This window comes from Cryptomeria japonica, chromosome 8, assembly GCF_030272615.1.
Source record: "Cryptomeria japonica chromosome 8, Sugi_1.0, whole genome shotgun sequence".
Lineage (NCBI taxonomy): Eukaryota > Viridiplantae > Streptophyta > Pinopsida > Cupressales > Cupressaceae > Cryptomeria > Cryptomeria japonica.
In genome coordinates this window covers 164,105,168-164,127,905 of record NC_081412.1, presented here as the reverse complement: position 1 = coordinate 164,127,905, position 22,738 = coordinate 164,105,168, and the positions used below count along the sequence as shown (strand labels likewise).

The 22,738-nt window shown below is 35.2% G+C and overlaps 1 long non-coding RNA gene across 2 annotated transcripts; it reads right to left on the bottom strand.

Annotated features, from left to right (window-relative positions):
* Window positions 1–445: 445 nt before the first annotated feature.
* On the bottom strand, window positions 446–18,129 carry LOC131056586 (uncharacterized). Of its 2 annotated transcripts, XR_009108731.2 has the most exons (5): window positions 17,373–18,080; window positions 2,877–3,075; window positions 2,375–2,752; window positions 2,208–2,271; window positions 446–736 (listed from the first exon to the last, which is right to left on the bottom strand). It is a non-coding gene; the product is annotated as an uncharacterized LOC131056586 (long non-coding RNA). The 2 variants fall into 2 exon arrangements; XR_009108730.2 differs by lacking the exons at window positions 2,208–2,271; window positions 2,375–2,752; window positions 2,877–3,075 and having other exon boundaries at window positions 17,373–18,129.
* Between the last annotated feature and the right edge of the window lie 4,609 nt (window positions 18,130–22,738).

Sequence of the window (22,738 nt, the reverse complement as noted above, 5' to 3'; positions counted from 1 at the left end):
TAGATTCTCTCTTTCTTATATTATAAATATCTATAAAAAATTATTATTATCAATAATAGTTACAGATACAAAAAAAAAAACACAAGTTGTATCTAAACATTTTTATATCGACTTAAAAGCTGATTACACTAGAAAAGAAACCAAATCTGATTCCATTGATAGCCCATTTCAATATAAAAAGTACTCTCCACCATTTCAATACAAGAGCTGCAAGCAGCGAAGTTCCTGCCGAGAGTCATTGCTTGTTGCTTGTGTTCTCTGTTATAGATTTGTGATTTTGACGTTGGTTGGTTTGTAATTTACTGAACTTCTACACAGTTTGAGAAATCTGGAATCTAATATTTGGAAAGTGCATATCAATACGTGTGGCTAGCCAAAACAAATTAAAGCATAAAACAACTTTTTCACAACAAAGTAATATCATCTATAGGCAAAACACTACAGAGGAGCAAAAGGAGAAAATATGTATATATATTGACATATGTTTCAAGAGCATTTTTTAATTGATTACATGGTATTTAAATTGAAAGTTTTTGTCGTTAACATTGTTTGTTAATTGACTGTGTACAAAACTAGTATAGTGGTATTCAGAGTCAATTTCTTTGTAGGCTTTTCTGGTTGTCCTGAGCTTTTCTGCAGGTTTTGTGATTGTTTTCGTTAGCGTACAAAACTAGTATAGTGGTATTCTGATTCAGTTTCTTTGTAGACTTTTCTGGTTGTCCTGAGCTTCTCTGACCTGCAAAATGCATTAAAATTGGTAGTTAGCTTAATCAGAAAACTTGTACCTAAATCTGATCTATGAATTGGTTCTGTTACATTTTCCTAGCATGGAACAATGAATATGACTATTGTTACTAAGGCAATTAGTTTGCTGGATGATTTCTTCTGAAAAAGATGGATAGGATTGTTTTAAAAACCAGTGAGTTTCAGTGAGTGGAGAAATAAACATTAGGTGCTATAAATCCAAGATGGAAAAACGATTCAGCATGCATACAAAGAATCATAAATAAAACTTATTTATGGCTAGAGTATGACAAATTATCAAAGTTACCCCGAGTTTCCGGGACGGGGACGGCAGGGGACGGCGGGACGCGTTTCCGGGACGGCAAATTTTTTTGCCAAATTTGGGGACGACGGGGGACGGCAAAGGGGACGGCTATTAAAATATAGGAAATATTTAAAATATATAGGAAAATTTCAAAATTCTAAATGTTCATATGAAAACATGGATAAAGCATGCATACATACATTATATTCATATGAAAACAATAAAACATGGAAATGGCATGTGTATGATACTATGAAAAGTTGAAGACATTTTAGAATGTAAATTCTGAACATACAACATTGTTAATACTCGATAGACAATATGCAATTATGCATTCATAAATCAGAATTTCAATTCATTCACATTGTCAATATGCATATCATAATAGATATTAAAGAAATAACATACAAAATGTCAAAACAAAGAGGTTAAATTTTCCCTACTTCTATCGACGCGGTTTCCCCCCATATTTTTCAACGGGGGTTTGGGGGCAGCGCCCCCAAGGTGGGGTCAAGGGGCATCGCCCCTTGCGCGCTCCCTGTCGCGATACAGGGCGGGGTCGAGGGGCAGCGCCCCGCGAGGCCAAAAAAACTTATTCTTTCATAAAAGTGTTGGGTGTTATTTTTCTATTAACTCGCCGAGTTTGGCGATTTTTGGGCGATTTTCTAATCTCTGTGTCAAAATGCCCAAAGGCTACACTGCTGCCATATAGTTTCATTGTCAAAATTATGAATTAAATTAATGTTATCTTTTAATTTTTTTATTTTTACTAACAATTTGAATTAATAAGGGGCCTATATTAGAAAAAAAATTTAAAAATTTGAAAATACAACTTTTTTTAGTTTTTTAATATTTATTAATGGCCTTAGATAAGGGGGACGTCTAGCCGTCCCCGGGACGGATTGGGGACGTCCCAGCCGTCCCCAGCCGTCCCCGGGACGTACGGGCGTCCCCCAAGGCTAGGGCAGGCGTCCCCCCGTTTCGGGGATGTCCCCTAAAAATATAGGGCAATTTGGGGACAGGGGGAAACGTCCCCTGGCCGTCCCCAAGTCCCCGAAACGTCCCCGAGACGGGGACGGGGGTTTTTAGGTCGGGGACGCGTCCCCGGGTAACTCTGCAAATTATAGCTGATATTAAATCTTAAAGGTTTTGGCAGTACCTTGACAAAAAAGCATTTGGCTGGGCAAAATGTTCTTTCATATGGCAATCTGGTCTCACAGACCCTGCAGTTTTTGCACAACAATTTATTTAGATGTGAAATATTATTCTTAAGCCATGTTATTTTACAAATAATGATATTAAAAAAGGCGGGTTTGAGAGTGTTACTTCATTGTCGTCCTTAGCAATGTGAATAATAGAATTGTTCATTGCAATTGTGAATGTTGCATCCATTTGGAATTTGCGCATAAGAAAAACAACTGTTGACATGTCTTTCTTGTAATTTTCAAATGGGATTTTGGCAAGCTGAGGAAAGTTTTCTTGCAAGAGTGTGGTGTGTAAGTTACAATCAATGGTACTAGTTGCAGTTTCTATTGTGCATTGCAAGTAAGGTTCGTAGGTGAATGGGGTTGAAGTGGCGCAAGTGAGACATTGGGTTGAGTTGTCAGTGGCAGTGGGAAGTGAATGAACAATGTGGTGGCAGATGGAACAGAGGGGCTGGTAGGGGGGAAGGTGGGCGTTTTTAGTCTTGAGGGTTCCAGTGACCTGTGAACAAAAGAATAATGTTAGTGTGGGGTAAAAGAACAATGTTAGTGTGGGGTGGAGGAATATGTGCAATTTAGGGAGCAGGGAAAGTTGTGGTGTAATATAAATTGTTTAAAATAAGTACCCGAATGTTGGATGAAGCCAGATTTTGCTGTAGTCATCGTTGAGCTCATCAACAAAAGTTGACAGCGTTGACTTTAACAGGTGTGTTCCGCGGGCACCATTGCGTACAATGTTCTTGAATATAAGAGGGGCGATGTTGTTGTAGGAAGAAGTTGTTGTAGAGTGGCATAGACATCCGAGTGGTTTTTTGGCACTGTGAGCTGCAAGGAAACGAAATGTGTTAAATGACATAGTAAGATAATTATACAAAATGGAAAACGAATAATTTAGTTTTTGGAGAGGGTGCAAAATATCTTATAGTGGCTGTGTCAGAGTCGGATTCACCATCTTTAACCAGTAATTGATATTTTGTTGGTGCCTCAGTATAACCAACGACAAGAACAACCAATGAACCAATTGAGTAAGTGTTAGGTGAATCGATGAGCTGTGCTATAGTTTTGTTTGGTGTTAGCTTGCGTTGTTTGCAGACTTTTCCAATGCATTCAATTGTTGTTTTTGCAGTTAACTGGAAACAAGAATCAGCATCACCTCTTTCGTATTGGCTTTTCTTTTTTATTATGAAGTTTGTTAGGCGAACACTAACACCAGGCAATAGTTGTGAAAGGAAGATATCAATCAACTTCTTGTTGATATTTACTGTTATAGTCATTTGACCATGACTGTCAACCATGTCCACATGCACAATCGGTGTTTTTATTTGGCTTACAGGGTTCTTGTTACAACCTGGGCCGTAAGTTACAAGAACATCGCCTTCAAATGCGGCAGCAAATTGTGTTGTACATATTTCAATGATGCTTGATATATGCAATGGTTGCAATTTTAATCTGCAATGAAATGTAATGTTTCAGTTTTTATAGTATAAGTAGAAGTGAAAGAAATACTTTAGGAACCTGTAACAACAGTTACTTCTTTGGCTAAGGTTTGTCAGTAGAACAACTTCCGCTGTCTGGAGGGGCTTCTTGGGCATCAAGAACTGTTTGAATGCTACTAAGAAATGAATAAGATAGTTTAGTTTCTGATATAATAATAAAGAGAAAAGACGCAAGACAGTGTTGGTGAAAATGTGAAGAAAAGAAAAGGGGACGAGTGTAAAAGCATTACATATTTTCTTGTGATTTTCGTTTGTTTGACGGCAATTGATCTTTGGGTGTTGGGTTATCCATCTAATCCTGTGCAATAACTTTGGCTGACAGCAAAATGTTTTAACTTTGTTCAACTATGCATCCTGACAAGGATATTGTTTCAATTCTATTGTTCTGGTATTGTTGTTGCATGATGTGTTTGTGTATACATGAATATAGTAGCTGAGTCTAGAGTATTGGTGTTTTGTGACTTGTTTATAACATTGACCTACATGACTTTGTATATGAATAACAAGCTAACATTAAATAACCGACAACATAATCGTGCATTGTAAAAGTGCCTTTTATATCTAATATTTCACAACATTAAAGACAATGAAGATAGATTAAAAATTACAATCAATGAAATACATCAAAGCATTTTTTTTTGCCATGCAATATAAAATACATAAAACTAAACACCTCATTCACAAAAATAAAGTACCATTGTATCTCTTCGCTAGTAAACCCTCCCATGGGACTGACAATTTTAAAAAAGGCTAGCAAAAAACTTAAAGAAGAGTTGGAATGAAGTTTCGAACTGAATTTTTACAGACCCGCCATTTGCAAGCCTTTCCCTCTTTGTGTTTCTTCAATTGCAACATTCTCCTCTTTGTGTTTCTTCAATTGCAACATTCTCGTGTTTACTAACTGTTGTTAAGAAAAACTATATTTTCCCATTTCCTGCGTATACTTCATTTGGAAATAACACCCCCCTATCATGAAACGGAATTTGTTTCTTAGGTTGTCTCAGCCTATGATAAAAGAGAATGTATGTATATGCAAACAAATTATCAAAAATCAAAACTATTCTTCTAGAACCGTTTTGTAGCAGTTCCAAAAAAGAAAAAACTGAGAAAATGAACCAACAGGATGCAAGGGGTTGCGTTTGTTGGTTCATTTCTTGTTACTGCTATGATGTACCTTTATTTTCCACATTTGCATATTAATTGAACATGGTTGTTATTTAAGGTATTTAAGAATAAACAACTCTATTCAATGAATGAAGGCATCATACATCTGACATTTGCATAATTTATCTTGCAACTTCAGTTCTAGCATTGTGTCTCATTGTTCTTTATTCTTGAATCATCTCTCTTGTCGATAACCACTACAATTCATACTACATATCAAATGGTGAGGGAAGGAAAGAACTTTGATGTTTGTAAACTTTTGTGAAAGTAGCTAATGGATAACTTGCAGAAAGACAATGGAAACTAGATAAAAATTCCAGCATGGCTCTCTTATTATTTATCTAATGTTCTATTTCATGAAGGAATTTCCTATATTGAAGAATGTGGTCTGGAGAAGAGATATTCTAGTATCTTTCCAGGTTAAGGATCATATGCATATCTTTTCAGATACTAAGACATATGACACAATGTATTGGAGATTCTTCAAGACATTTCAAAATGAAATGCAAAAGAGATATAGTATACCTAACTAGGTTGTGGACAAGTATAAGATTTCAAGAGTCTCCATAGTCTGTTCCAGAGGAACCGTGGCAATTAAAAAATTGCAATAGTTGGTCAAGGTTTTTTTTTCAATTTTTATAGGTCGTTTTAGAGGAAGCAATTTGTTCTCTCAGAAAATCGCAGAGGATTGCAGTAAGGCTATTTGTTTGATCTATATAGGTTGTTTAAGAGGAAACAGTATAAAATCAGAAAACTGCAATGTTTTGTAGCAAGGCTACTTGTTTTATCGATATAAATTGTTTTAGATGAAGCAATATACTAAATGAAAATTGCAATAATTTGCGGCAAAGTCATTTTCTTTATCCATATGAGCTGTTTTGGTGGAAGCAATACACTATGCAGAAAATTGCAATAGTTTGCATAAGGATATTCGTTTTGTTTATATAACTTGTTTCAGAGGAAACAGTACGCTATCGAAAATTGCAATATAATCATGATTGTTCTTTCAATCATTGGCAAGAACTTGCTGCCCTTCAGCTTTTGTTAGAGTGGTCATAGGTCTTTCTATTGGCTGAATGCTATATGGGATTTCTAGTAATTGTTAATAAAGTATTCCATCTACAAAAACTGTATTGTTGATTAGAAGCTAAAGTTCTGTTTTTCTTTCTAGTACAAGTTTATTCCAAATATTGTAGTCATAAATCCCCATGGGATCTATCAAAAACAAACTACTAGAAAAGCTGTCTACAAACAGGATATGGGTGTTTATAATTAAGCGTCCTAAACATTTACAGGTCTTCAAGCCTATGTTAAATCCAGTGCTAAGTCCAGAGGAGAATCCTTCTACAAGCGAAACTGTTGCCGGTCCAATAAACAAAGCAAAGAAAAAACAATGCAAGTGCAATGAAAACAAAACGTTTTTTGAAAATTTAAAATCCGATATCCAGAAACCTTCATATAAGTCTGATGTGTTGGACAAGATTGAAGGAAACTTAAAGTATAGTTTCAAGAGGAAGGATTTGTTGAGAGAGTCATTTTGTAAGCCTATGGAGATGCTGTTTGGAAGCACATCCATACGATGCGATGAATGCACAAAAACAGTTGAATCAGTAGGTCTGAGATCTTATGAATCATTGGAGTTCCTTGGATGTGAGGCCTCACCTCGACTCAGTCTGACATACAGTGGATTTTATATTTTAGACTATTATGGATACTTTATTTTGATGCATTTTGAGACTTAGAACTTATATGATTTCAGGATTTGGATAACATTGCTATGATTTGATGATTTACTTACATGCTTTATGAGATAGAACACTACATGATTATTAGATAGAATGATATTGCAAAGATAGCTGTCGTTATTGAATTTGCAGGACTTTACTCTGAATATAGAACTATGATGTATGTTTAGTTTATGTGAATTGGGATGAAAATTGCTTATGTGAAATTGTTTGATAAAAGATGTATTCAATCTGTGCAGATGAAAATTGTATGCAAGTAATGATGTGCATTGTTATATTATTGAATTATATTATAATTGGATATGTGGAAGTACTAATGTGTATATTGAGATGTGCAGGAAAATTTACCATGTGACCATGGAAAATTACGGAAAATCAAACCTAGACTTATGTATGTTCGTAAGCCAGGGTTTGTCTATTTGGAGAGACAACACCCCATTTGTGTTGTATTTTATTCGTATCAGTATATGCTGCATGAGTGTTAAGTGTTAATTAAATTTAATGTGTAAAAACCACGAGAGACAATCTCATGTTTTATTTTTGTAAAAGTGTTTTATTTGTGTCACTTGACACGTGTGGATTTAAATTTAAATGTTTTATTTTGTCTCTTGGTGGGAAAGTGTTTAATTTTAGTTTTCTTAAATAAAATAATGTGTTGTCATAAATACTTTGGGAATATAATATTTGGAGTGGTCAACTTATGTTTGACCCGAAAATAAACTTCAGAGGGGTTTAAAATGGGTTAAATGAACACCTAGGGGTAGTTTAATAGGGTTTTCTAAAGCCCATAAGGTATACCTAGGGGTTAGGGGTAATTTTAGGCAAGCTTCTACTTTATAATGATCTTTCTAATGCTTTAAAAATTGGTTTTTTTGAGTTGAGCAAAAATTGAAAATTAGAAGTTAAATCTAATCAAGATTTTTCCTTTTGGAATGAGAGTCTTTTTGCATTTTTGTTTTCTTTCTTCTTTTTTGTTTTTTTTTAGAATCTTGTGAGAACTCAGAGAGTGAGCTTCTTAAGGAAGATTTTTGGAGAATAGGAGGGTAATCACCCACTCTCCATTTTTGGAGATAGAAGAAAATTTGGAAAGAAAATAATGTTATGGAATAGAGAAATTGAATAAGGGTAGAAGGAAAAAGATTTGTGGATTGGGCAGCTCTTCATCAAATATCATAATAACCTTTGGGCAGATTAAGGTTGGTTTCAATTATTATTTTAATGTCTTATTCTTGTTATGTCTGGAAGTTGTTGGTATAAGAAATCTGTGATCTTGAAAGTTTGTGTTAGAAAATCTTTTGGTATTTTTGCTTTATGAATTGTTGTGTTTTGGGAGTTTTCTCAAGATCTCTTACTCTTGGGAGAGAAGAGGATCTTGAGGGTGGTAGCAGTGACAGCCCTCGAGTGAGAGACTCTCTTTTGAGAGCGATCACAAGGGATCTTTGTGTGACCCTTGCTGCATGGCCTGTTTGTGCAATGGGGGTCATAAGGAGGGATATAAGGCTAGAATGCCTTTGGGGGGCATAAAGAATAAGGGGTTGAGATTCTTGATATTATTATTGTGCCATGAGGTGGCTTCTTGTTTATTTCATACTTGCAGTTCTCCTCAGGGTATTGGTCCACTACCACCCTTTGAAAATGTACATCACCAAAGTGTGGTGTTGTGAAAGCCAAGTTGGGAATGTGTCTGGAAAATCTGTATGCATTGCTTTCTATGTGTTTGCCTGTTTGTTACCCGTCTAGGAATTGGTTCTCCGAGCTCGGGGGTGGCTACCAGTTAGCCTAGGTTGGGAGGTGAGCACTCCGTGGTCATATTCATGTTTATCTATTATGCAGGAAAGACAGGAAAAAAAGAATAGGAACCATGAAAAAGACACTGAAGATTATTATTGAATATTCTTAAATTCAGTTGCAGATGTTTGTTTAAAATTGTTATAGAAATATGCCTCATTCATAGAAAAAAGAAGCAAGTTGTAATTTGTGAAAGTAGACTTGAAGTTTTATTGTTGTGACTATTCAGAGAAACATCCTGTAAATTGGTACAATATCTTAGAGATGTTTTAAAAAAGAAAAGCTTGTTATTTCTACTTCTGGTTTTTAGAAAAAGAAAAGTTAATTTGTGTTGCATGCAAAAGCGTCTTTGAATTATGGAAAAAAAAAAGAGAATTGTTTTCATTTAAATTTTATCTATATTTTACTTGTGGCAAAATAGAAGTTTATTGATGCTAAAAGATTTTAAGTATTTTAATGAAAAAAGTTGTTTTATGTAAATATTTTATTAGAGGAAAAAAAACAATGAAATTCTTTTTATTCCAGAAAAGTATATTGTATCTTTTAAAAAGTATTTTAAATTGTATTTCAGTCAGCATTGATTTAAAAAGCTTATTATATATATATATATATATATATATATATATATATATATATATATATATATATATATATATTTCTGAATAAACTTAATGCCTTTCCCTTTATTATAGTAGTTTAAAAAAAATTCGCATGTAAATCTCTTTTAAAAAAATGTATATATTCATATTGAAATATTTTCACCATTTTTAACTGTGGATATAAATTTATATAAATATAAATATAAATATATATATATATATATATATATATATATATATATATATATATATATATATATATATATATATATTTAAAAAAAAAAAAATTAAAAAAAAAGGGAGAATGTAATTGGGTCCTCGCGGACCCCACTGTGTGTACGCACAGTGGAGGGCCACGCGGCGCCCACTGTGTGCACACACAGTGGAGCCGCTAGCGGCGCCCACTGTGTGGGCACACAGTGGTGTCGCGGCGCCCACTGTGCGCTCACACAGTGGCGCGCGGCCAAACCCGCCTCCTTCCTCCGCAGCCTGCAATCAAAAAAAAACATGGCCGCCTTGGGGTCTTCGGCCCAGCAAAAAAAAAATTGTCTGTAACAAAAAAAAAAATATGGGTTAAACCCTAGCTCGGGTGGGGCTAGGGCAAATTGGTTTTAAAAATAATATGTTAATTAGTTTAGATAATATATATGTGAGAAAATAGAACCCCAATTAGGGTTGGAGAAAAATATGGAATAATATTTAGGAAGTTAAAATGGCTTTTGAATTAGAATTAAAATATTTAACATATATGTAAAATATATATATATATATATGGATATATATATATGTATATATATGAATTTTGATCATAATTTTGGATTAAGTATTTAATTATATATATATATATATATATATAATTCTGGTTATAATTTGGAACAAGTAATAAAGAGAAATTTAAAAATGGATGGATAGATAATATAGTCATATGGGAGATTAAATTAATTTTCCTCTCCTATTTCCTTTAGCTTGATTAATTTAATAAACCTAAGGACTAGGTATCTCTTGGAGATAAAATTAAACCGGTTAGTCTTACGCAATTAAAATTTAACAATTTATCGATGCTTAGTTCGTTTCAGAATTAGCTCGAATTTAATAATGGAAATTTCATTAACGCTTGTCGCGAAAGTGAACTTGTTAATTAATTTAGTATGTTTTAAAAAAAAAAAAAAAATCCGTTTTTGCCCTAAATTTTGGGCATGACATTGGAACTTTGTTCTTGAAGCTAAATTAGTCACAATAAATGTGGAGAATGATGAAGTGCTGCACTAAAAAATAGGTTTTACAACTACATATTAGATAACGGTGTGAAAAATAGGGTAAGTTTTTCATATTGAAACCTTTGAAAAACTCCTTATTTAGTCACTATTCAACTCTTATTGTCGATGTGTTTTTACAGGCTGATGAATGCGAAGAAGCTATGGCAGATGAATCTATATCAAAGAGCGATGTAAAACCTCCAAAGGTTTTTGCAAACCCAATTGAAGCCCTAGCCAGAGCTGTGCATGTGGATAGTGCATTTTCATTTGAGAAAGTTTTGGTGTCTTGTAGGTGAAGACATTCACTAAAGAAATCAATGAAAACGAAAAGGATCTGAACCCACCCTCTGTGTTGTTTAATATAGTTGAATAAATAGCAGGTGCAATGTTTCTTGATAGCATTAACTTTGATAGCAATAACACTGATAGCAGTGTTGAGTTATTGCAAAATATTGACTTTTCTTTGGAAGAAGTTTGGGAGGTATTAACACAACTCAATCTCTACTCTTACTTTCATATGTTGTCATTTATTATTATGCTACGATTTATATTTTTATACAAACTCCAAAACACTGTAACCTTAGAGACAATGGTTTTTGAGATAATAGGAAATTAATGACTACGGGTGTGGACGGGATGTACAGGCAAGGATTAAGAGGCCAGTCACAAAAGGATACCAGAAAAACTATAAGAGTAGCATATGGAGGAAGCGTTGGATGGAAACTGTCAAAGGAGTTAAATAAAAAAATCAAATTAAGAAAGCCTTTTCTTTCAAAGTAGAGCAACATGAAAAGCTGAGAGAAGAGGATAAAAAGAGAGTCATATAGCTGAGAGACCTAGATATGCAAGGCCTCTAGTACTGTACTCTAGAGGATTCTCTGATATACAATTGGAACGGTCTTGGAGTTAGCACAGTTATGCGTTGATATAAAAATGAAAACAAGGAACTCTAAATTTCTTAGTATTCTTTTATCCACTCTTATGGAGAGGCCATGCTTGTTGGTTGGTTGGCCAATTCTATGAGGGAGTTCTTAGATTGCACTTTGCAGCCAGCATTCCAAGTTTCTTATGTTGGACTATGTTAAAAAAGAAAAATAAACTAATCCTAGGGACTTCATTTACAGTGACAAAGATAGATAAATTGGGTAAGGTACTGGTTGCGGTATTCCTAGACTAAGCCTGAAGAGGCCCTTGTTCCCCTAAATTTGATTAAAATTTTACAAAACATTTGGAGGCTCTACACCAGAAATGGCCAGCCCATAATTATCATCAGTGACATTGCATTTAAGGTAGGTTTGATTAATATTGGGTGGATGAAGAATAACAGATTGACATGATTAAATGGCCTTGGAATTGATGAATTCATTCGCCTTAACATTCCTGCATTGCTGCTCTAAGACGATTTTTTTTCTCCCACTCTGACGATGGTGTAAATGAGTCTGTCATGGCGTCTTCTAATGTCCTGTCCACATTCCTGATGAGGGAACACAGTAGGAGGGCATTTGGAACTAGTTTTAACCAGTCCTAGTTTGTTTTTTTGTAGGATCTCTAGGTCTGCTGTTAACATTCCTAGTTCTATGTTGTCCTCTATTTTTTTGTGTGTTGGGAGGACACTTGGCAAATAACATGGCCTTATGCCTACCATTTGCATTTCCTTGAGAGTTTCTAAATCCTTAAGCCTTCTTAATAATTCTTTTTTTGCACGCATCCTGTAGTCATAGTAGTCTAAGACTATACATTTCTTTGAGGCATTCTGACAAATAGTTCACATATCTTGTATATGACTCCACATTTTGTGTACATGTCTAATTACAATATCCGATAAAAGCTCCCTATCTTATGCTTTGATGGATGCCCATACCCTGTTCCAAAGCTCTGGTATTTGCATAGGCAGAAAGATGCAGGTTAAGGGTTGTAGAGAGGACTTTACTCCAGCTATCAACATTTGTTTGGAAGTTTCAGAAGCCTTTCCAAAAATAACACTTTGTATATACCATGCAACATTACAAACTCTGAAACACTGTAACCTTAGAGACAATGGTTTTTGAGATAATAGGAAATTAATGACTACGGGTTTGGAGGGGATGTACAGGCAAGGATTAAGAGGCCAGTCACAAAAGGATGCAATCACAAAAGGGGAATGCATAAGGTAGTGATGACGGTCCTTTCAATATCCATCAATCCCCTTCACGGCAAGGATTCTCAAAGATATAAGGAGAAGATGCAGTGATCAGTCGATGCTTGCAAATCAGAAAAGAGTATATGGGCAGTCCATTGAAAGAAACGATAGTCAAAGAATGTTTCAAAAGAATGAAAGTGTCTGTTGAAAAGTAAAACAGACATATGGGGTAGGATGGCAGAGCCCTCATCAAAGGCATTACAGAGAAAGCTACTGGTTTGTGGTTTTAAACAACTTTTAAGCCATGCATGAGTGCTTACAGTTCATCTATTAGTCCTAACTGGATCTTGTATCCCCTCTTTGTGGACTTACAAGAGAGCCGCAAGGAATATCAGCAGGTAAAAGGTACCATGTTAATGGTGGTTTTAGCTTTTAGACAGTTGGGTATCTTGCTATATATGCCTGGGTTTTATACTATTCTCAGGGCTATGGTGAACCCTCCTGCAATCCTAAAACCCTAATGGCTTAGTGATGTTTTATACTATTCTCGGGCTGTGGTGAACCTTCCTGCAATCCAAAAACCTTATGGCTCAGTGATGCCACCTCTCTGACAACTGGTGCATATCTACTGCTGGAGAGTTTTTATTTTGAGTAGTTCAGGAAAATGTCTGAAAAACTAGCCCAGGAAACCCGAGTTCAAGCCATTTACCTCACCCGCTCAAAAGAAAAATCAATGTACATATCTATGGCACACTTTGATATGCTAGGAGATCCTAGTAGTTATTCAGGGAAATTGGCCATCACATCAGTGTGATTCTAATTGTCGTCAGGATTAAATTTCTTTGGTGACAAAAATAGTAAAATTGCTATAGAAATTAACAAGAACTAACTTTATTTCTTGAGGCATATTTTCTATAACGTTGTTTTTCTAAGATGCCTTAGGCACGTAAAAAGCTATTGAAGATGTGCCCTGAATGTTGGTTTTCTTGATGCATATAGAGGTATCTGTTCCCTTGCCTTGGTCTACAAGAATGATGATTGCACTTGGAGCTGCTAAGGGGCTTGCATTTCTTCATGGAGCAGAAAAGCCAGTCATTTATCGAGATTTCAAGACATCCTACATTTTATTGGACTCGGTTGGTATTGGCAGTTGTGGAGTGCTATTCTACATTTGTGAAATATGTTTCTTTGCTTTATATGTTTGACTTTGAATTGGTCACAACTCACAAGTCATGATTTACATGCTTGAAGTGCAGTTTGAAAATCTCTTTATAGCGATGAGACTTGCTTTATTTTACGCTGGACTGAAATTCCCTGCTTATTGTCTTTGTTCTGTGTAGGATTATACAGCTAAGCTATCTGATTTTGGACTTGCAAAAGATGGTCCTCAGGGAGATGAAACCCATGTCTCCACTCGTGTTATGGCTACATATGGTTATGCTGCTCCTGAATATGTTATGACTGGTAAGTTCCAGAATGTGCAGTGTTTGTGCACATCAATAACTTTCAATGGGTTACCTTCCCTGCCTTGCCTCTTGCAATTTAACTGATGTTTGAAGACTCAATTGTAAGAAAAATGGCATGCTTTAGATTACTGATTTGGCATTTAGCATCAGGCCTAATGTCTAAATTGCTTTGCTGATACTAGTTATTGGCCTTGGCCTGAGACATCTTCAAATTGTAATGAGAGATGTTCTCTGTGGCCAGGGCACCTTGGCCAGCACAAGTGCAATTCCCCTCAACATATGTGCAACAGAAAATGCTCTTTTCCAAGCTGCATTAATCCCTGTGCTGTGGCGATTGAATCGAACCATAAAGCGCATCAGTGCAATGAGAAATATTGTCCAACCAAATGCACGATATAAAGATCACGTATTAAAAGAAAAGGCAACTAAAACTTTGCAGACACTACATTGGAACAAATGACATGCTAAGTACCTTGCCATTTGCATGAGAGAATCACGTGGTATTTGGAGATCTGAAATAAAGGCATGTCATCTGAACAAGTAGCAGTATAGCAATAGAGGTGAACTTGGATGTGAAAATTGGCACTACAATTTTCTTGGTGAATTCCTGTGCCTATAAATGATGAAAATGACATAAATATTGGTGTTTAAATTTTTACTGATCATGGTGCCACTAAATATTTGAATAAAAGAAAAAGTTTGAAATATTTCATATTGTAAGTCCAAGATAAAAGCCTGATGAATGAAGTATGTTGCAAGAAATTAGTAACATCTTTATATCTCCGTAGAGAATGAGAGCATCACAGACCGTTTGGAATGTTTGAAACGAAGATGGCAACATATGGAGAAGGATGTGTGAGATAAAATTCCATTTTATAAGTTCAAGGTAAATATTTTTAATCATTACACTCTATAACGCAAAGTTTACATAGATTTGAAGGTGGCATGCAAAAGAATTGTTTGATATTCTAAAGGAGAAGAAAGCAATTTATGATCATTCTGGTGCAAGAGTCTCAGAATCAAATTCCCTCAATCCTTGAACAGATGAGTGTGAGTTTGAGAGTTGTGGATTTTTAAGGTATTTTGAAGATTTAATAAATTTGTTGATAAAAGCATTGATTGGAGAAGAAAGAAAGGTCAGGGGAAGTAGTAATGACAAAGTTTTATATATGAGAGGCACATTGCCAATCTACCATCAACCATTTTGGTTTTGCTGTGTTTGGAGGTGGTGTTTGATTCTTGCTTTCTTGCACTTGTTTGGTAATTCTTTTCCCTAGTGCAAAGATACAATAACAATTACTAAAGTCGCATAAGTGATTAGGAAATAAGTAGATGCCCAGGGCACCATAACAGTTGTTAGACCAATCTGCAAAGAGGAAACACTCCAATCAATTGATAGTTTCTTATTGTCAAGAAGAGGCCTTTAGGAAAGATACATGAAGTTGCACATTCAAGTGATTGAGAATAATTGATGCTTTATTTAATGTGGGATTCAAACACACCGACTATAGGCATCAAATCATGTTAAGGAATGTGGAATAAAAATGTTAATTCTGGCCCTGCGAAGTTCCTCATATGATTGGTTATAAATTGAAGCTTTGTCAGTTGGCTTAATTGTACTTGCAAAGATTGCCCATAGGATCTCTGGTTTTCCTGTTTAATACAGAAATAGAATTTGCAGAAACTAAATTAGCCATGAAAATATTCTTTGAAACTGACCTAGAATTTTGCGTGTAATCTTAACATTTTCCACTTGTATAAACCGAACCCCCATTCTTTAATGTACAGGTGATTTTCACTTTTCCAATCTACATTCAATACTTACAGGTGAGCTGAAGCATTCTTTGTATCTTATCAAAATCATTCGGATAAAAATACGAGCTGAGGGCAACATAGTCTATATTAACTATCAACAAAAGGGGGTTTGACACTCACACCAGCAGAGTAGTAGTATTGTAATTCACAATCTTCTAGTGTCTTTAATAAGGCTCATACCCATAAGAATTTGAGGTAAATTTGGAAAGAAATGTCTACTGGAGCTCCATCCATGCTAATAGCAAGGGTTGCTTTACAAACTTAGATTAATGGCATTCCCCACAAAAATATTTCCAGCGTACTCCCAGCCTGTGCTAAAATTGGAGTTTACGAAGAGGCTATGGACATCCATCAAAGCATAAAGGATAGGGGAATTTCGTCAGATGTTGTAGTTGCATGTGCCCTGGTAGACATGTATGCAAAATGTGTAAGAATGCGCAAGGCACGTGAACTGTTTGACAAAATGCCTCAAAGAAATGTGGTATCATGTTCTGCAATGATTTCAGGTTATTCACAAAATGGGTTCGTTGAAAAGGCCTTACAAGCTTTTAAGCAAATGCAAGTGGTTGATGTAAATCGAAACTCCTCGATCTTTGCCAGCATTGTCCCAGCCTGTGCTCAAATTGGAGCTTTGGAACTGGGTACAGTCGTCCATCAAAACACAATTGAAAGTGGAATATGTTTAGATATTGTAGTTGGAAGTGCGTTGGTCGACATGTATGTAAAATGTGGAAGCATGCGCAAGGCATGTGAACTGTTTGATAGAATGCCTCAAAGAAATGTAATCTCATTGACTGTGATGATTGCAGGATATGCACAAAATGGATTTGGTCAAAAGGCCTTAGAAACTTATAAGCAAATGCAGCTGGCAGGTGTAAAGCCAGACTCCACAACCTTTTCCAGACTCCTCCCAGCCTGTGCCAAAATGGGAGGTTAGAACAGGATATGGACCTCTATCAAGACATAATCGAAAGAGGATTCTAGGCAGATGTCTCATTTGCCAACGCCCTGATAGACATGTATGCAAAATGTGGAAGGATCCACAAGTCATTTGAAATACTTGACAAAATACTTAGAAGGGACATGGTCTCATGGAATTCAATGATTGCAGGATATGCACCAAATGGGTTTGTTGAAAAGGCTATAGAAACCTTTAATCAAATGCTATTGGTGGATATAATGCTCAACTTCACAACCTGTGCCAGGATCCTACCAGCCTGTGCAAAAATGGAAGCTTTAGAACTGGGTATGAAACTGCATCAAAGCATAATCAAAAGTGGATTTCTGTCGGACGTCGTAACTGCAAATGCTTTGATAGACATGTATGCAAAAATGTGGAGGTATACTCAAAGCATGTGAAGTGTTTAACAGACTGCCTCGAAGAGATGCCATCTCATGGAATGCCATGGTTGCGTAATATGCACAAAATGGGTTTTCTGAGAAGGCTTTGGAAACATCTAAGGAAATGTTGTTGGCAGATGTAAAGCGAGACTTCACAACCTTTGCCAGCATCCTATCAGGCTACTCAAAAATAGGAGTTCTAAAGCAGAGTATGTATATACATCAATTCATAATCAAAAGTAGATTATCACAGAAATTTTAGAAACTGTAAAAAACCCTAAATGGTTTAAAGAAAACTGTAAAGAAACCCTAGATCTACTCAGAAAATCATACCTAAAATATCTGTGGTCCTCTTTAATCTTCTTCGAGATTGCCCAGAACAATGTATTCCTTTTCTTAGTCAGAACCTGCCCGCGCATAGTAGTTTTGCATGCCCAAAATGAAAACTTACAAGCCATATGTTTGCATGCTTTGTTTCTTGCGCTCGGTCTGCAGGTCTTTTCTGGCTCGCCATCTGTTTGAAGCAACCGTCACTACTCTGCTGCAGCCTCTGGAGTGACGGCCCTGCAGCCTCTGGAGGTGTGCGTTCTCTCTTGTTGAGAACCACACAAAGCCCTACAAACTACTGCAAACCGCCAATGTACCCAATATGCCAATGCCAAAAAACTTCAGGATAAAAATTCGCCTAAATAATTTGCATCTTTTCCGGGTAAAACCAAGGAAACATGAAAATCTTTGCAACAAAAATAAATATGATTGGTTGTTTAGGCTCAAATTAATAAGGGGTTAGCGAAAATAGCCTCCGCTATAGTTTCCTGCAGGCAGGAACTAATAAAAAGTATAGCCCATAGTTTAGTTGCCTGCATCATATACCATTTCTGTATTGAGAAACCAAACTCAGTGGTGCACATTTCAATATAAAAAGTATTCTCCACCAACCCACCAATGGAGTCTTTCTTACAGACTGACTGACACTATGAATGTTTATTTTCTCAAGGAGAATGATAATTTGACTTGCCAATAATATGCAAGCACTGTACTAAACTTTTAATAAGAAAAGATAAAATTATATAATGTTGTGTGCCGCTGTTTACCGCTGTCTGTTTTTTGTTCAATAAAGAATTCTGAGGAAGGTTGTTTATTGGGTTTTTCTAATTATATACAACAGATTAATTTATATAGGTTTTCCTCTAATCTCTTTTAGTGTGCATTCTATCAACGACTATCTGCTATAACAACTTATTTGCCCTCTGCTAATTATGTTTTCCATGCATTCTATGTTTTATAATACTTGATACAATTTGAAATTTGACAAAGAATTTGAATTTATTAATTTAATTATATAATTTATATTTTTATTGGGCTTTTCGAGATGTATATTACCTTTTTCTCAAACTTTTATAATTGGTTTTTAGGCTTTTTGTATAGCATAGATATTAATAATTTTTTATAAGTAATTACATTGGCTTCTATGAGACATGGAATGGTTTTGATGATAATAACAATACTATGCTTATTATCTAAGAGGATCCAGTATGCAAATCCAGCAAGGATTATGGACATTCTTGATTTTAAGATCAATGGTATTGTTATAAAGCTTGTGCACTATGCTCTAACTGACTGGAACAATGCCCATGTAATAATAATCAATCTTTTGTTTTTGTGAGATTTTGCCAAAATCAAGAGCTTAGTGAAAAGTACAAAATAGAGACAAAATATTGATAGAAATAAACTGTATCAAGATGAAATACTAATCAACTGGAACATCAATCAATACATACAATGAATATGAGCTTGCTTATATAAGCAAGGATATATGGATGTGTGAGCACACAAACATGACATGTGGCTCAATAAGAAAAGGGTAGGTAGGAAATAGGTGTGGTAGGTAGGAGAAACAATATAATATTCCAAATGAGGTGGATCACCCACTGAAGGTGGAATGTAACAACAAGGTAAGACCACAAAATATGGAAATTCTTCTACACACACTATCCCAATGTGGCACAAACACCCAAGTGTCTCATACCCAAACTACTATGAAATGTTTTATCCTAAGTAAACTTAAGTAAGTGTCAAAGAAGAAAGGCTGAACATAGACATCTAGCTGGATTGTTACAATTACATGATGTACCTCAACACAAGTGGCAAGTTATTAGCATGGATTTTGTGCAAGGGTTATCCACATCACCTTCTAGACATGATACAATAATGGTGGTAATTAACAAACTCACTAAAGTGGCACACTTTATACCAGGGAACCTGACGGATGATGCACCTACCTCGGCTAGGTGTTTTGTTAAGGAAATATTTAGGTTGCATGGAATACCAGAGAAAATCATATCAAATAGAGATGCTAGATTCACTTCAAGGTTTTGGACCACCCTTCAATCAGCTTTGGGAACTCAACTAAATTTTAGCACTGCATACCATCCTGAAACCGATGGTCAGACAGAAAGGACAAATCAGATTATGGAAGACCTACTTCGCATGTACTGCATGGACCAACAGAAGAAATGGGAAGAGTACCTACCTCTGGTAGAATTTGCTTACAATAATACATATCAAACATCTTTGGGAATGACACCTTTCGAAGCATTGTATGGTAGACCATGTTGAACACCTTTGAGTTGGGATAGTCTTGAAGATAGAGTAATTGTTGGACCATATATGTTGAAAGAAATGGAAAGGAAAACTAAGGAAATAAGGCAAAGATTGAAGGAAGCTTCGGATATGCAGAAGAGTTATGCAGACAAAAACAAGACACCAAGGGAGTTTGAGGTGGGAGAGAAAGTCTTCCTAAGGGTTAGGCCACATAAGAGTTCCATAAGGTTTGGGAAAAAGACCAAGCTTGCACCTCGTTATGTTGGGTCTTTTGAAATATTGGGAAGGATTAATCCAGTTGCATACCGGTTTGCCTTACCTCCCCAGTTGAGCCGAATCCATGATGTCTTCCATGTATCTCTTCTTAAAAAGTATGTACCTGATGAGAAACACATTTTGAATTGGGATGCTTTACAGGTCCAGGAAATGGGAGGAATAATGATAGAGCCATTCAAAATCTTGGAGAGGCACCAGTGCCAATTGCGCAACAGAGAGGTTGATCAATGCAAAGTACAATGGAATCAGTATGATGAGAAGAATGCCACGTGGGAAGATACTAGAGAGATGCAGCAGTTGTTTCCTTTTTTGTTTTAATCATGAACTATAGACTATTTTGGATGCATTCAATAAGTGCATAGGGATGATGCACAAATTAAGGGGGGGAGGATGTCACAACCTTCCTCTATCACTTTTTGAATTAAATACAATTCTATTATGTTTTTGGTTAAATTACTTAAAATGATTGAATAAATGTTATAAAAAAATAAAATGAACACACACACACACACACACACACTTACTTGGAGAATATAATTATTTTTATTTATTTATTTATTTTCCACTCCCAGTTATGGCACATGTTGTAGGAAGAATAAGAAGCTTCTAGAGGAATCTCCACCACTTTGCATGTAACTCCCCCACTAAGTTTAATCAATTTGCATGAGTCCAATATTGGAAAAGAATCTCCTTTTTAATTAAAATTTTCTAGATAGTGGAAGCGAGGGATTTTTCTTATAAAATGATATGCAAGTTTCAAAGAAGGGAGTTGATTATATTTTGAAGGAAATTTCTCAAGTTTTTCTTTGGTAGTCTCATTTTTGTTGCAGGATTTTTAAGTTGTTGTTTGAAGGATCTCTCTCAAGTTGCAAGGAAGGATCAAAGGATAGCTAGAAGATTCAACATCAAGCTTTAGTAAACCAGGTTCTCTCCTTTTGTCATATGAGGAATTTGTATTTAACAAAAAAATATATATAGTTTTGCTAGATAGGAAGAAAATCTATTTGTTTTCTTTAAAGAATTGCAGTGATATAATTCTTTCTCTTTTTTAATACAATTGCAGACTTCTCTTGCATATTTTATTTAATCTATTTAAAAGGTAGAAAATCATATTTCTACTTTTCTGTTTTCTCTTGAAAACTAGAGATGATATTGAATATAAAAATAAATAAATCTCTCTCTCTGTGAATGAATAAATAAATCTCTTCTTCTTATTTAGGAATAAAAGGCAGCTCTATTATTTATTTTATTTAGGAAATATGCACATAATCTTGCTTTTTGTTTTTCCAAAGATTGTAGATCTGTGCAAAAATCATATTTCCTTTATTTTTTAAATCTCTTTTCTGAGATTAAAACTCTTCCTTGTGTGATTTGAATCTTAATCCTTATTTCTTCCCTCAAATTCATTTCTCTGGCTCTTCGAATAGAAATCTGAAAGAAAATCTCTCTGTGAATATCAGTTGAAATTGAAGAATATATCTCCCTATGAATAAACCTCTGTGTTATTCATCCCTGTGAATGAATCTTTACTCTCATTTGATTTCATGATTATTTTTATATGTAGAAATAAATCTCTCTGTGAATAAGGAAATAAATCCCTCTCTGTAAATATTAGCTCCTGAAATCCTTCCTCTAAAAGCTTTGTTTAACTCAACATAATCATCTATTTTTCAATTATCTGTACATTGCTGGGAATGAATTAATCTCCATGGGTTGTTTCATATATATATATATATGTAAAATTAAATTTATATCAAACGAAAACAAACATATTAAACATTGCAAGCAATTTTAATTTTGAAATCACGTCATTTGGAATTTATGAGTATTGGGCGACGTGCAAGCTAGTGGAGGCGGTTTAGTAACCGCGGGGGAAGTGGTACCCTCCACTTCCCCTACGATCACTATCACGGCAGTGGCTGCAGGATAGTGGAGGGGACTACGGGGTCCCCTCACCATTGCAGGCCTGCTTCCGCAGTACCCGCAGTGGTGATGGGACCCGTGGGTCCCACTCCCACTTCCTCCCTTTCATCTTTTTTTTTTTTTTTCTTAAAAGTCATTTCCATTAAATTCGTGGCAATTTGTATAATGTTAATTTTATATATATATATATATATATAAATTTTAGTTTAATAAAAATTTTAAACTTAGGTAAATTTTTAGATTTATAATTAGTTTTAGCAAATTTATAAATTGTAAATTAAATTATACCTTCTTAAGATCCACTTAGAAATTTATCCATGTTAATATGATTTGAAGCTAAATTCTATTTTTGGGACTAGTGACTTTATAGGCGATATTCTTGCATGTAACTTACACTACCTTCGCCTCATGCAAATTCCTTACATTGATTACATTTATTGGTGTTTCCATCTCCATGCAAGTTACACGTTTAATTATTATTATGCAAGTTTCCTAATTGTTATTATTATGCAAGTTATAATTCAAGTTTTGAATAATAAATAATTTTAGTTATGGTTTTTATTCCACGTAATTCATCAAGTAATTAATTCAATTAATTGAGCTTTGCAATGTCTAATTATACGCGTTCAATTCATAATTATTTCTAAGTATGATGTTTATCATAAGTTAGAAAATTAAATAAAAGATGTTGGAAAACCAAAACCCAGCAGCGTTCGGTATATACAGTGCCTCTGGGTCACGCTTACAGGTAATGTCGTTGTGTTGAACTACTGCACTTAACGCCTAATAAAGCTGCAACAACGATGTCTGTGGCATTGTCCCTATAAATTGTCGGGGAGTAATAAGGGACACTTGGAAGTTAAAATACAAGGGGTGGGTAATCCCCCTTGGATCGA